Genomic DNA, 14,354 nt, shown 5'->3' with positions numbered 1-14,354 from the left:
AGATCTAACGGGATCCCCAAAGCCTGTACTTCAGACAGCTGAGCGATTCTAGTTTGTTTCCGCGTTAGGAATGGCTGACTTAGGAAGAAGAACTTGAGGCAAACAGAAACTTCCATGGAAAAGTTTTAAATAATGTGTGGATAAAAAGCACTAAAAGACAAGGAGAGAACTGAGTCTCTGGGCCTGAGGAGCCACCAGGACCTTCTCTCTCCCTTCCTGGAGCGGCCTTCCCGTGGCCCTCTGCCCTGCGCTGGGGACGCTTCTCCGGCTTCCCTGCCTCCACGCCTTCCATACCCCCCTCACACTCTCCTCGGCCAGGGACTCTTCTCATTCACTTCACTACCACAGAAAACGCTTTTCTCTGAGCCCAGCCTCACATTTAACTACCTATTTAATGACACTTCTACATTAAATGTCCCACTAGGAAAGCAGTACATCCGGAACTGAATTCATCTACCCTCAAACCAGCTCCTCTTCTTCATGCCCTATTCGCCCAGGCCCTTGAGTCAAAACCCTAGGAGTCAATGATAAATTGGACTTCATAATTAAAAGCTTTTATGCCTCAAAGAATATTACCAAGGGATAGAAAGATGACCTACAGAATAGGAGAAACTTTTTGCAAATCATATTTCTGTTAACGGACTTGTATCTAATATGTATAAAGAACACTTACAACTCAATAGTAAAAAGACAAATAGCCCAATTAAAAAAGGGACAAAAGATCTGATGAAAAGATGCTCAGCATCATTAACCATCAGGGAAATGCAAATCAAAACCAAAAATGATGCCATTTCACACACACAGCATGACAGACAGTAAGTGTTTCTGAGGATGTGGGGAAACCAGAACCCTCATACACTGCTGGTGGGAATACAAAGTGACACAGCTACTCTGGAAAATCGACTGGAAGTTTCTTAAAAGGCTAAATACAGAGTAACAATATGACCTAGCTAGTTACACTCCTAAGTACACATCCAAGAGAAATAAAAACTAATGTTCACACAAATGTTCACAGTAGCATTATTCATACTTAGCCAAAAAGTGAAAATAACTCAAATGTCCATCAACTGTTGAGTGGATAAAATGTGGCATACGATACAATGAAATCATTATTTTATTACTCAGCAATAAAAATATTGATACAAGCTACAACATGAATGCCTTTCCTGGTGGCTCAGACAGTAAAGCTTCTGCCTGCAATGCAGGATACCCTGGGTCAGGAAGATCCCCTGGAGAAGGAAATGGCACCCCACTCCAGTACTCTTGCCTGGAAAATCCCATGGACGGAGGAGCCTGGTGGGCTACAGTCCATGGGGTCACAAAGAATCAGACGTGGCTGAGCAACTTCACTTTCACAATACGAATGAGCTCAGAAAACATGCTAAGGCAAATTTTAGAGGCAAAAAGTAGATTAGTAGTTGTCGAGGGTTGGGGATGACAGGAGCTTGGAGGAATAACAGGTTTAGGGGTTAGAGGTATCTTTCAGGCAAGATATAATGTTCTAAAATTGTGGAGACACACAACTCTGTGAATATACAAAAAACCATTTAAGTGTATAATTTAAATTGGTCTGTGAATTTTATCAGTAAAGGTGTTTCAAAAAGGAAAAGCTGTAACTCAACAACAAAAAACCACCTCATTAAAAAATGGGCAGAGAAACTGAATAGACATTTTTCCAAAAAACATGCAGATGGCCAAACAAGCACATGAAAGATGTTCAACATCATTAATTACCAGTGATTTTTAAATTTTAAAAAAAATTTTAAAATAAGGTATCACCTCACACCTGTAAGAATGGCTATTATCAAGAAACCAAGAAAAAACAAGTGTTGGCAATAACATGGAGAAAGGGAACCCTCATACACTGTAGGTGGTAATGTACATTGGTGCAGCCAGCATGGAAAACAATATGGAAATTCCTCAAAAAATTAAAAACAGAACTACCATATAATCCAGCTATCCCCTTTCTGGGTATTTATCCAAACAATACAAAACACTAATTAGAAAAGATACATGCACACCTATGTTCATAACAGCATTATTCACAATAGCCAAGATATGGAAGCAATGTAAATGTCCATCAATAGGTGAAAGGATAAAGATGAGGTATACAATGGATACTACTTATACATTATTATTTAACTTATATGCAGAGTATCTCATGCAAAATGCTGGGCTGGATGAAGCACAAGTTGGAATCAAGATTGCCGGGAGAAATATCAATAACCTCAGATATGCAAATGACACCACCCTTATGACAAAAAGCAAAGAGGCACTAAAGAGCCTCTTAATGAAAGTGAAAGAGGAGAGTGAAAAAGTTGACTTGAAACTCAATATTCAGAAAACTAAGATCATGGCATCCAGTCCCATCACTTCATGGGAAATAGATGGGGAAACAATGGAAACAGTGACAGACTTTATTTTTGGGGGTCTCCAAAATCACCGCAAATGGTGATTGCAGCCATGAAATTAAAAGACGCTTACTCCTTGGAAGAAAAGCTATGACCAACATAGACAGCATATTAAAAAGCAGAAACATTACTTTGCTAACAAAGGTCTGTCTAATCAAAACTATGTTTTTTCCAGTAGTAATGTATGGATGTGAGAGTTGAACCATAAAGAAAGCTGAGCACCGAAGAATTGATGCTTTGTAACTGTCATGTTGGAGAAGACTCTTGAGAGTCCCTTGGACTGCAAGGAGATCCAACCAGTCCATCCTAAAGGAAATCAATCTTGAATATTCATGAAGGACTAATGCTGAAGCTGAAACTCCAATACTTTGGCCACCTGATGAGAAGAACTGACTCAATGGAAAAAACCCTGATGCTGGGAAAGACTGAAGGCAGGAGGAGAAGGGGATCACAGAGGACAGGGGACATGAGTTTGAGCAAGCTTCGGATGTTGGTGATAGAAGCCTGGTATGCTGCAGTCCATGGGGTCACAAAGAGTCAGCCACGACTGAGTGACTGAACTGACTGACTTATCCATTAAAAAAAAAGTGAAATTCTGCCCTTGTGAAAACATGGGTGAACCTGGAGGGTATTATGCAAAGTCAGTCAGACAGAGAAAGACAAATACTGTATGCCTTCACTCATGGATGGAATATAAAAAACAAATAAAAACCAAAATAAATGAATAAACCAAACAGAAACAAACATAGAGAACAAAGTAGTGATTAGCAGAGGGGAAGGGGTGGGGATAGAAGACAGAAGTGGTAAACATACTGTAGTATATACAGAGGTAGAAATACAATGTTATACATATGAAACTTACAAAATGTGATAAACCAATGCTACCACAATAAACACATATTTTTTTAAAAAAGAAAAAGCTATCAAACTGTTAATCCAGAAATTGAAGCAAGAGAAAAGGCTACCTCTCCAGATTAATTTATATGACAAAGTTTATGCAGACTTGAGTACTTTTTAGGTAACAGGATATAAAAAATATCAAGCTCGACAGTAGTAACTTTCATTCTAGGCTTTTAGAACAAGCCTTTGTGTTAGAAACAACTGCTTCCTGATTTCCCTTTCAAAATATTTTAACTGTCCTGTGCTGCATGTTTTAATATTATCCATGGCCTTAAATCCTTAACAGTAGAAAAGACATACCTTTAACTTTATAACAAACAAATTATGAAACCATCACCAATTAAGAATTTGAACTTAAATTTACTAGGTAAAAGTGAACTTTAGTTGTGGGAGCAGTAACTCCATCTAGACTTTGCTTTGTATACCAATCAGCATATACAAAGAATCCTGGCAATTTTTCTTAAAATCAGCATCACACAAAGAAAGTGGATGAATGAATCAATTAATAGTATAACTAAGAACTGGGGTTATGGATATGAGTGGGAATCAAACCTAAAGTACTTGAGAACTGTAATCACTGTGTACCATATACTGTGACACTTAAAAAAGATTGGTTTAAGTAACTGAAGATTTCATTAGCTTTTACTTTAAATTAGAAGTATTACTCAATGATTAGTTTGATGTGACTTGTCCATAGGAGACATTATCCAAAACAAAAAGGCTTAACCCTTTGGGCATAGAACATTTTCAGGTGCATCTTATTCTAGCCCAGGGAGAGTGCATTCACTGAATTTTACATTAGGCTAGAAAAACAAAAAGGAAATAAAATGCTGAGAAACCTAATACACCCCAAACCTAACTCCTTGGATTATCTGCTCCCCCCCACCCCCTGCCTCCCCCCGCCCACTACCACAGTGTTCACTTGCATTCATGTATAATTGACCCTGGTGGGACTACTGGGCTTCCCTGGTGGCTCCGACAGTGCAATGCGTGAGACGCGGGTTCAATCCCTGGGTTGGGAGATTCCCCTGGAGGAGGGCATGGCAACCCACTCCAGTCTTCTTGCCTGGAGAATCCCCATGGACTGAGGAACCTGGTGGGCTCTCTCGGGTTGCAAAGAGTCGGACACGGCTGAGCAACTAAAGCACAGCACAGTGGGACTATGCACACAAAAAATTACCAAACGCTTTATGACTATAGGACACAATTCTATAAATAAATAAATCATTATTACATATACAAGGATCCTTTAAAGATGTACTCATTTCTATTCGAACTTCAGCTTAGTAATTAATATATTCCAATTAGTTTCCACTAAATGAAAAGGTTTTACATATGTTCTGAATTACAGCAGTAGCCACCTAACGAATCTTGGGTGTCCCTATTTGTCTTTTATAATCTACTCTTCTAAAACCTGTAATTTAGCAGTTATTAACTTTATGGTTTCATGTACCTCTCAAAGGATCTAATGAAACTATGAACTGTCTTGAAAAAAGTATACATATACACATTCCCTCTGAAGCCCTTCACAGAGCCTACATCAGACTTCCATCACCTGCCAATCAGTCCAAACTTCTTAACCTTGTACTCTTAAGTACTTCATACCGTAGTCACTGTTAATTCAACCAATCTATCTCCAGTCCTTTCCAACTACAACCACCAATCAGGTCTACCTCCTCACTGTGTGTGTGTGTGTGCTTGGTCATGTCTGACTCTTTGCAAACCCATGGACTGTAGCTCACCAGACTCCTCTGTCCATGAGATTCTCCAGATAAGAATACTGGAGTGAGTTGCCATGCCCTTCTCCAGGGGATCTTCCCGATCCAGGGATCGAACCCAGGTCTCTCATACTGCAGGCAGATTCTTTACTGGCTGAGCCACACACCATCCTCTATTTCTGGCTTGCCTTCAGGGATTCCCCTTGTTGCTTTCCTGCACCAATGTCTGCTTTCGACAAAGTCTTTCTGTGAACCTCAAATACCTCCCTAGCCATGAGGGTTTCCCTCTTCCTAAAATCAGATCATCTGATCCTTTCTGAATTTGGAATCATGTTATCTGCAACTCTTACAAAGCACTGCATGTTCTACACTGTATCATACAAGGTATTAAAAAAAAATTAAGAAACATACGACTTAAAAAACTTATTTTTAAACTATATGTTAGTTACATTTTCAAAGAATATGCCCCATGTTTTTCTTCAACTTCTATAAAGCTTTTCACATGAAGCATCTCAAACACTGTGCATTTATTTATGTGTGTCTTCACCTGGTGGCTCAGACGGTAAAAAAAAAAAAAAAAAAAATGCCTGCAATGAAGGAGATGCGGGTTCAATCCCTGGGTCAGGACGATCCCCTGGAAAAGGAAATGGCAACCACTCCAGTATTCTTGCCTGAAGAATTCCATGTACGGCCCATGGGGTCACAAAGGGTTGGACACAAATGAGTGACTAATGCTTTCACTCAATTTCAAACCAATAAGACTCTTCAGTGCAGAGACAGTAGCTACTGCACCTTTGTGTCCCCCACAATATCCAACACAAAGTAAGGAAACACTTGATATGGAATACTTGAACATCTGAGCATAAGTGTCTTTTGAGCATATCACACATCCTGCTTCCCCAATTAGAAGATTTTTCAGAATCTTTTTTTTTCCTACTGTAAAGTCAAATAATGTTCCACCCTTGATAAGGTAAGTGAAATACTTAACAAGTAAGAAGTTACTAACTATCCAAAATAGTGATTTAAATCCATCCAACATGTACTCATTGATATGTCAACTCTGCTCAAAAAAAAAAAAAAAAAAAAACAACCTTTCAATATATCAAGTTCATTTCAGTCGTGTCTGACTCTTTGCGACCCCATGAACCACAGCACACCAGGCCTCCCTGTCCATCACCAATTCCCGGAGTTTACCCAAACTCATGTCCATTGAGTCGGTGATGCCATCCAATCATCTCATCCTCTGTCGTCCCCTTCTCCTCCTGCCTTCAATCTTTCCCAGCATCAGGGTCTTTTCAAATGAGTCAGCTCTTCGCATCAGGTGGCCAAAGTACTAGAGTTTCAGCTTCAACATCAGTCCTTCCAATGAACACCCAGAACCGATCTCCTTTAGAATGGACTGGTTGGATCTCCTTGCAGTCCAAGACTCTCAAGAGTGTTCTCCAACACCACAGTTCAAAAGCATCAATTCTTCGGCACTCAGCTCAGTCATCCATACCTGACTACTGGGAAAACCATAGCCTTGACTAGATGGACCTTTGTTGGCAAAGTAATGTCTCTGCTTTTGAATATGCTGTCTAGGTTGGTCATAACTTTCCTTCCAACGACTAAGCGTCTTTTAATTTCATGGCTGCAATCACCATCTGCACTGATTTTGGAGCCACAAAAATAAAGTCAGCCACTGTTTCCACTGTTTCCCCATCTATTTGCCATGAAGTGACAGGGCTGGATGCCATGATCTTAGTTTTCTGAATGTTGAGCTTTAACCCAACTTTTTCACTCTCCTCTTTCACCTTCATCAAGAGGCTCTTTAGTTCTTCACTTTCTGCCGTAAGTGTGGTGTCTTCTGCATATCTGAAGTTATTGATATGTTTCCTGGCAGTCTTGATTACAGCTTGTGCATCTTCCAGCCCGGCATTTCCCATGATGAACTCTGCATATGACTTAAATAATATATCAAGAATTCTTATCTAATGAACATTAACCAAGAAGGCTGACAAAGATGGCTCCTACACACACACAAATCCCAAAGTGAAAGCTATTATCCTTTAGTATTACTGCAAACAAAATTTAACTCAATATGAAACAAACTCAGAAAATGGAAACAAAAAACATCCAGATTATAAATATGCACAGAGGCAGTAAAACAGCATAAAAGTATATACTTCAAATTCTTAAACTTGATATAAAAGTTTATGACCAACTGATTCATGCTACTACATGGATGAACCATAAAAATATTATGTAAAGTGACAGAAGTCAGACATAAAAGGACACATGCTGTATGATTCCATTTATATGAAATACAGACAGATTTATAGAGACAGAAAGTAGATTAGTGACTGCTAGGGGTTAGGAGGAAGGGAAAACAAAGCGTGACTGCTAATGGATTTTTGGAGTGATGAAATGTTCTAGAATTAGGTAATGGCTGTACAATTCTGTGAATATAATAAAACTACTGAACACTTTGAAAGGGTGAATTTCATGGTATGCAAATTATATCTCAATTTTTTAGTGTTTATAACCACTTTGGCTATTTTATCTGAAAGAAAAATGTTTCTTAATAGGAATCTTATTGTGTAATAGTTTGCTTCTTCAAGCTGATCTACACTAGAGGTTATAAACTGGTCCTCTCAGTTCATCACTCAGTTGTGTCCGACTCTTTGCAACCCCATGGACTGCAGCACACCAGGCTTTCTTGTGCTTCACCAACTCCCGGAGCTTGCTGAAACGCACGTCCATCAGTCGGTGATGCCATCCAGCCATCTCATCCTCTGTCATCCCCTTCTCCTCCTGCCTTCAATCCCTCCCAGCATCAGGGTCTTTTGAAATGAATTGGCTCTTTGCATCAGGTGGCCGAAGTATCGAAGCTTCAGCATCAGTCCTTCCAATGAACACCCAGGACTGATCTCCTTTAGGATGGACTGGTTGGATCTCCTTGCAGTCCAAGGGACTCTCAAGAGTCTTCTCCAACACCACAGTTCAAAAGCATCACTTCTTCAGTGCTCAGCTTTCTTTATAGTCCAACTCTCACATCCAAACATGACCACTGGAAAAACCATAGCTTTGACTGGACGGACCTTTGTTGCAAAGTAATGTCTCTGCTTTTGAATATGCTGTCTAGACTGGTCATAGCTTTTCTTCCAAGGAGCAAGCATCTTTTAGTTTCATGGCTGCAGTCATCACTGCAGTGATTTGGGAGCCCAAGAAAATAAAGTCTCTCATTGTTTCCCCATCTATTTGCCATGAAGTGATGGGACTGGATGACTGGATGCCATCATCTTTGTTTTCTGAATATTGAGTTTTAAGCCAGGTTTTTCACTCTCCTTTCACTTTCATCAAGAGGGTCTTTAGTTCCTCTTCACTTTCTGCCATAAGGGTGGTGTCTTTTCCATATCTGAGGTTATTGATATTTCTCCCAGCAATCTCAATTGCAGCTTGTGCTTCATCCAGCCCAGCATATCTCATGATGTACTCTGCATATAAGTTAAATAAGCAGAGTGACAATATACAGCCTTGACAGACTCCTTTTCCACATTGGAACCATTCCGTTGTTCCATGTCCAGTTCTAACTGTTGCTTCCTGACCTGCATACAGGTCTCAAGAGGCAGGTCAAGTGGTGTGGTATTCCCATCTCTTTAAGACTTTTCCACAGTTTGTTGTGATTCACACAGTCAAAGGCTTTGGCATAGTCAATAAAGCAGAAATAGAAGTTTTTCTGGAACTCTCTTGCTTTTTCGATGATCCAATGGATGTTGATCTCTGGTTCCTCTGCCTTTTCTAAAACCAGCTTGAACATCTGGAAGTTCACGGTTCACGTATTGTTGAAGCCTGGCTTGGAAAATTTTGAGCATTACTTTACTAGCGTGTGAGATGAGTGCAATTGTGAGGTAATTTGAGCATTGGCATCGCCCTTCTTTGGGACTGGAATGAAAACTGACCCCAGTCCTGTAGCCACTGCTGAGTTTTCCAAATTTGCTGACTTACTGAGTGCAGCACTTTCACAGCATCATCTTTTAGGACTTGAAATAGCTCAACTGGAATTCCATCACTTCCACTAACTTTGTTAGTAGTGATGCTTCCTAAGGCCCACTTGACTTCGAATTCCAGGATGTCTGGCTCTAGGTGAGTGATCATACCATTGTGGTTATCTGGGACAAGATCTTTTTTGTCCTTCTTTTTTTAGTTCTTCTGCATATTCTTGCCACCTTTTCTTAATATCGTCTGCTTCTTTTAGGTCCATACCTTTTCTGTCCTTTATTGTGCTCATCTTTGCATGAAATGTTCCCTTGGTATCTCTAATTTTCTTGAAGAGATGTCTAGTCTTTCCCATTCTATTGTTTTCCTCTATTTCTTTGCACTGATCACAGAGAAGGCATTCTTATGTCTCCTTGCTATTCTTTGGAACTCTGCATTCCCTACTAACCCCCTTTTAAAACCACAGCTTTAAGATTTCCTCAATGATAACTACCAACTTGCCAACATTTATAAATAGAAATTTTTCATAAGAATCTGTATTTCTGGCTTCCTACAAGAAAACTGGAGTTCTCAAAATACTAGGCACACCTGCCCAGCAACAATGGACTGGAGCTGATTAGCAGCTAACATACCTGTTATCTGCCATGAATCTCCATCATTCCCAATTGTCTCCTAGATACTGAAGCCAAGTATCAGCTGCCATTCAGCTCCCTGTTTGTGAGTTTTTATCCCTTATCCAAACAAAGACCATCTATCTTTCTTATTAATGTATACTATGAATCACTGCTGATAAAATATAACCCTGTAATTGGTCTAAGGGTACAAATGTCCAGCTATAAGATGAGAAAGTTCTAGAGGTCTAGTGAACAGCACAGTAAGTATCATTTACAATGCTCTATTGTATATACATAATTGAAAGTTGCTATAAGACACAGATCTTAAATACTGAAAGTTGTTACAAGACATAGATCTTAAATATAATTTACACACGAAATGATAATTACATGAAGGGACAGATGTGACTGTAGCCATGAAATTAAAAGATGCTTGCTCCTTGGGATGAAAGCTATGACAAACTTAGCGTATTAAAAAGCAGAGACATCACTTTGCCAACAAAGGTCCAGACAGTCAAAGGTATGGTTTTTCCAGTAGTCATGTATGGATGTGAGAGTTGGACTATAAAGCTGAGTGTTGAAGAATTAATGCTTTCTAATTCTGGTGCTGAAAGACTCTTGAGAGTCCCTTGGACTGCAAGGAGATCCAACCACTCAGTCCTAAAGGTAATCAACCCTGAATATTCATTGAAAGGATTTATGATAAAGCTAAAGCTTCGGTACTCTGGCCAGCAGATGCAAAGAGCTGACTCACTGGAAAAGACCCTGATGCTGGGAAAGATTGAAGGCAAAAGGAGAAGTGGGTGGCAGAGGATGAGATGGTTAGATAGCATCACTGACTTAGTGGATGTAAATCTGAGCAAGCTCCGGAAGATAGCGAAGGACAAAGGAGCCTGTCATACTGCAGTCCATGGGGTTGCAAAGAGTGAGCCACAACTTAGTATCTGAACAACAACATGGAAGTGTTGACTAACTTACAGTCGTAACCCATTTCACAACACATTCATGTATCAGAGCAGTGTTGTACACTTCAAACTCACATATGTTATGTATGAATAATATCTCAATAAAGCTGGAAAATGTACAAAAAAGATTTTCACAACTCAGATAATCACGATGGTGTGACCACTCACACTCATCTAGAGCCAGACCTCCTGGAATGTGAAGTCAAGTGGGCCTTAGGAAGCATCATTATGAACAAAGCTAGTGGAAGTGATGCAATTCCAGTTGAGCTATTTCAAATCCTAAAAGATGATGCTGTGAAAGTGCTGCACTCAGTAAGTCAGCAAATTTGGAAAACTCAGCAGTGGCCACAGGACTGGAGAAGGTCAGTTTTCATTCCAATCCCAAAGAAAGGCAATGCCAAAGAATGCTCAAACTACCGCACAATTGCACTCATCTCACACACTAGTAAAGTAATGCTCAAAATTCTCCAAGCCAGACTTCAGCAATACGTGAACCGTGAACAATACATGAACTGTGAACTTACAGATGTTCAAGCTGGTTTTAGAAAAGGCAGAGGAACCAGAGATCAAATTGCCAACATCCTCTGGATCATCGAAAAAGCAAGAGAGTTTCAGAAAAACTTCTATTTCTGCTTTACTGACTATGCCAAAGCCTTTGACTGTGTGAATCACAACAAACTGTGGAAAAGTCTTAAAGAGATGGGAATACCACACCACTTGACCTGCCTCTTGAGACCTGTATGCAGGTCAGGAAGCAACAGTTAGAACTGGACATGGAACAACGGAATGGTTCCAATGTGGAAAAGGAGTCTGTCAAGGCTGTATATTGTCACTCTGCTTATTTAACTTATATGCAGAGTACATCATGAGATATGCTGGGCTGGATGAAGCACAAGCTGCAATTGAGATTGCTGGGAGAAATATCAATAACCTCAGATATGGAAAAGACACCACCCTTATGGCAGAAAGCAAAGAGGAACTAAAGACCCTCTTGATGAAAGTGAAAGGAGAGTGAAAAACCTGGCTTAAAACTCAATATTCAGAAAACAAAGATGATGGCATCCAGTCCCATCACTTCATGGCAAATAGATGGGGAAACAATGGAAACAATGAGAGACTTTATTTTCTTGGGCTCCCAAATCACTGCAGTGATGACTGCAGCCATGAAACTAAAAGATGCTTGCTCCTTGGAAGAAAAGCTATGACCAGTCTAGACAGCATATTCAAAAGCAGAGACATTACTTTGCAACAAAGGTCCGTCCAGTCAAAGCTATGGTTTTTCCAGTGGTCATGTTTGGATGTGAGAGTTGGACTATAAAGAAAGCTGAGCACTGAAGAAGTGATGCTTTTGAACTGTGGTGTTGGAGAAGACTCTTGAGAGTCCCTTGGACTGCAAGGAGATCCAACCAGTCCATCCTAAAGGAGATCAGTCCTGGGTGTTCATTGGAAGGACTGATGCTGAAGCTTCGATACTTCGGCCACCTGATGCAAAGAGCCAATTCATTTCAAAAGACCCTGATGCTGGGAGGGATTGAAGGCAGGAGGAGAAGGGGATGACAGAGGATGAGATGGCTGGATGGCATCACCGACTCAATGGACGTGGGTTTGGTTTGATTCCGTCAGCTGGTGATGGATAGGGAGGCTTCGCGTGCTGCGGTTCATCGGGTTGCAAAGAGGTGGACGCGACTGAGCAACTGAACTGAACTGAAAAGTTGGAAAATAAATAAAATTTAAATGCAACCATGCAAGGAGAAAAAAACTTGACAGTGACACCTGTTGAATAAAACCCTGTAACTGTTACAGATTCATGCTGTATAAACACATCAAAATGGGGAAAAAAATCGAGGGAAAAATTCATGTTTCCACTCCTACAAACAGCAGACATTCCTTTTATTTCATTTACAGTTATTTTCACCTACTAATAAAAAATAGTACAGTAATAACTTCTTACCCCCATATTGGGGTTGGCACAAATGAGGGAGAGCTGTCTCATTCACTGATTGGATAGGAAAGCAAACTACTGTGTTTACTCACTGATTCTATGTTTAAACCAACTATAACCCCCCTGACATTTATGTGCACAAAGAAAAACAACCCCTACCTATGTTTAGTTTCTATGTAACAGACTGTATTAACAATGGAAAAAAGCAAAATAAATATGGAAATAACAGAGAAAAGCTCAAGTGAAAATGAGGACTGAGTAAAATGCTGCCAAGCACCTTCCAGCTTTACAATTCTATGTACTTAAATGGATCTCCTCCTTTCCTCCAAGTAAAATAATTCATATAGCTGAATGGCCTGTTCATAGATGGAAAGGGTTAAAATGGTATTTGCAGGCTTCCCTGGGGGCTCAGTTGTAAAGAATTCACCTGCCAATGCAGGAGACAGGGGTTCAATCTCTGATCCGGGAAGATCCAAAATGCCTAGGATCATTAGGCCCGTGGGCCACAATTATTGAGCCTGCACTCTAGAGTTTGGGAGCTGCAGTTACTGAAGCCTGCGGGCCCTAGAGTCTGTGCTCCACAGCAAGAGAAACCACTGCAATGAAAAGCCTGTGTACTCTCTATCAGGGCTCAGTGGTCAAGAATTTGCAAGCCATTGTGGGGGACTCAAGAGATGAGGTTCGACTCCTGGGTGGGAAAGATCCTCCAGAGAAGGAAATGGCAACTCACTCAGGTATTCCTGCCTGAAAAATTCCATGGACAGAGGAACCTGGTGGGCTACAGTCATGGGGGTTGCAAAGAGTTGGACAGGATTAAACACGCACCCGCTCACTTAAAGCCTGTGAGACAATCAAGACACCCAGCACAGCCAAAAATAAATAAAATTATTTTTTAAAAATACATTTGCATTCCATTTCATTTTTACCATTACTTTCAATAGCTAATAAAATATCAACATACAAGATGACTTCTAAAAGTGGCTATTCCCTTTAAACCAGGCAAAAACAAACTCACTTTTAGCAGTCTTCCAAATGACAGACCAAATGAGCCAACTACTAGTAGTTTAGAGGTAAACCCTAATGCTCTTTCCCCCATCTGAGCCATGCCACTTCATTAACTTGCCCAAATATCTTCAAGTTTACAGGTGACATTTTACATATCATCCTTAGTTCAGTTCAGTCACTCAGTCGTGTCCGACTCTTTGAACCCCATGGACTGCAGCACGCCAGGCCTCCTCGTCCATCCCCAACTCCCGGAGCTTACTCAAACTCATGTCCATTGAGTCGGTGATGCCATCCAACCATCTCATCCTCTGTCGTCCCCTTCTCCTCCCGCCTTCAATCTTTCCCAGCATCAGTGTCTATTCAAATGAAAAATCTTTATCATCCTTACCATGGACATTATCTAAAACTGGAGTAGCATCACAGTTGCTTCATAACTGCAATTCCTAAATACACAAATACAAAGGTGCAACTGGGTTTTATGTGAAAATACAACCCTGTTTCTGTAAAATGAGATGCTCTCTTTACTAAAAGTTCACCAAATTTCTAATGCACACAATGATCCAAATAACTTTCTTCAAAAGTATAGGACTAAAACAAAAACTGTTACCTCAACTATAAGTTATGGAAACAAGGCGCCATTGGATCAGTAAAGATGAGTGGAGTATCCAGATCAGAGTTTCACACCATTAAAAGCATAACATGAATTAACTGCACAGTAATTAGCAGGAATTGGTTTATGCTCTACCTGTTATTCTTTAATAGTGCTGCCCCATAGAACTTTTTGATATAGGTGCTCCACATTTGTGCTGTGCAATACCACA

General features: G+C 40.2%; 1 protein-coding gene across 9 annotated transcripts in view; it reads right to left on the bottom strand.

Annotated features, from left to right (window-relative positions):
• The window catches only part of ANKRD28 (ankyrin repeat domain 28), a 216,271-nt gene that overhangs the window by 200,398 nt on the left and 1,519 nt on the right, over positions 1-14,354 (bottom strand). The gene's annotated exons all lie outside the window — the stretch shown is intronic.

The sequence above is a fragment of the Bos grunniens genome, chromosome 1 (assembly GCF_055505025.1).
Source record: "Bos grunniens cultivar Pamir isolate PY7600 chromosome 1, Bosgru_T2T1.0, whole genome shotgun sequence".
Classification (NCBI taxonomy): domain Eukaryota; kingdom Metazoa; phylum Chordata; class Mammalia; order Artiodactyla; family Bovidae; genus Bos; species Bos grunniens.
Note: the sequence above shows the minus strand (reverse complement) of the source record. Positions and strands in the feature narration are given on the sequence as shown.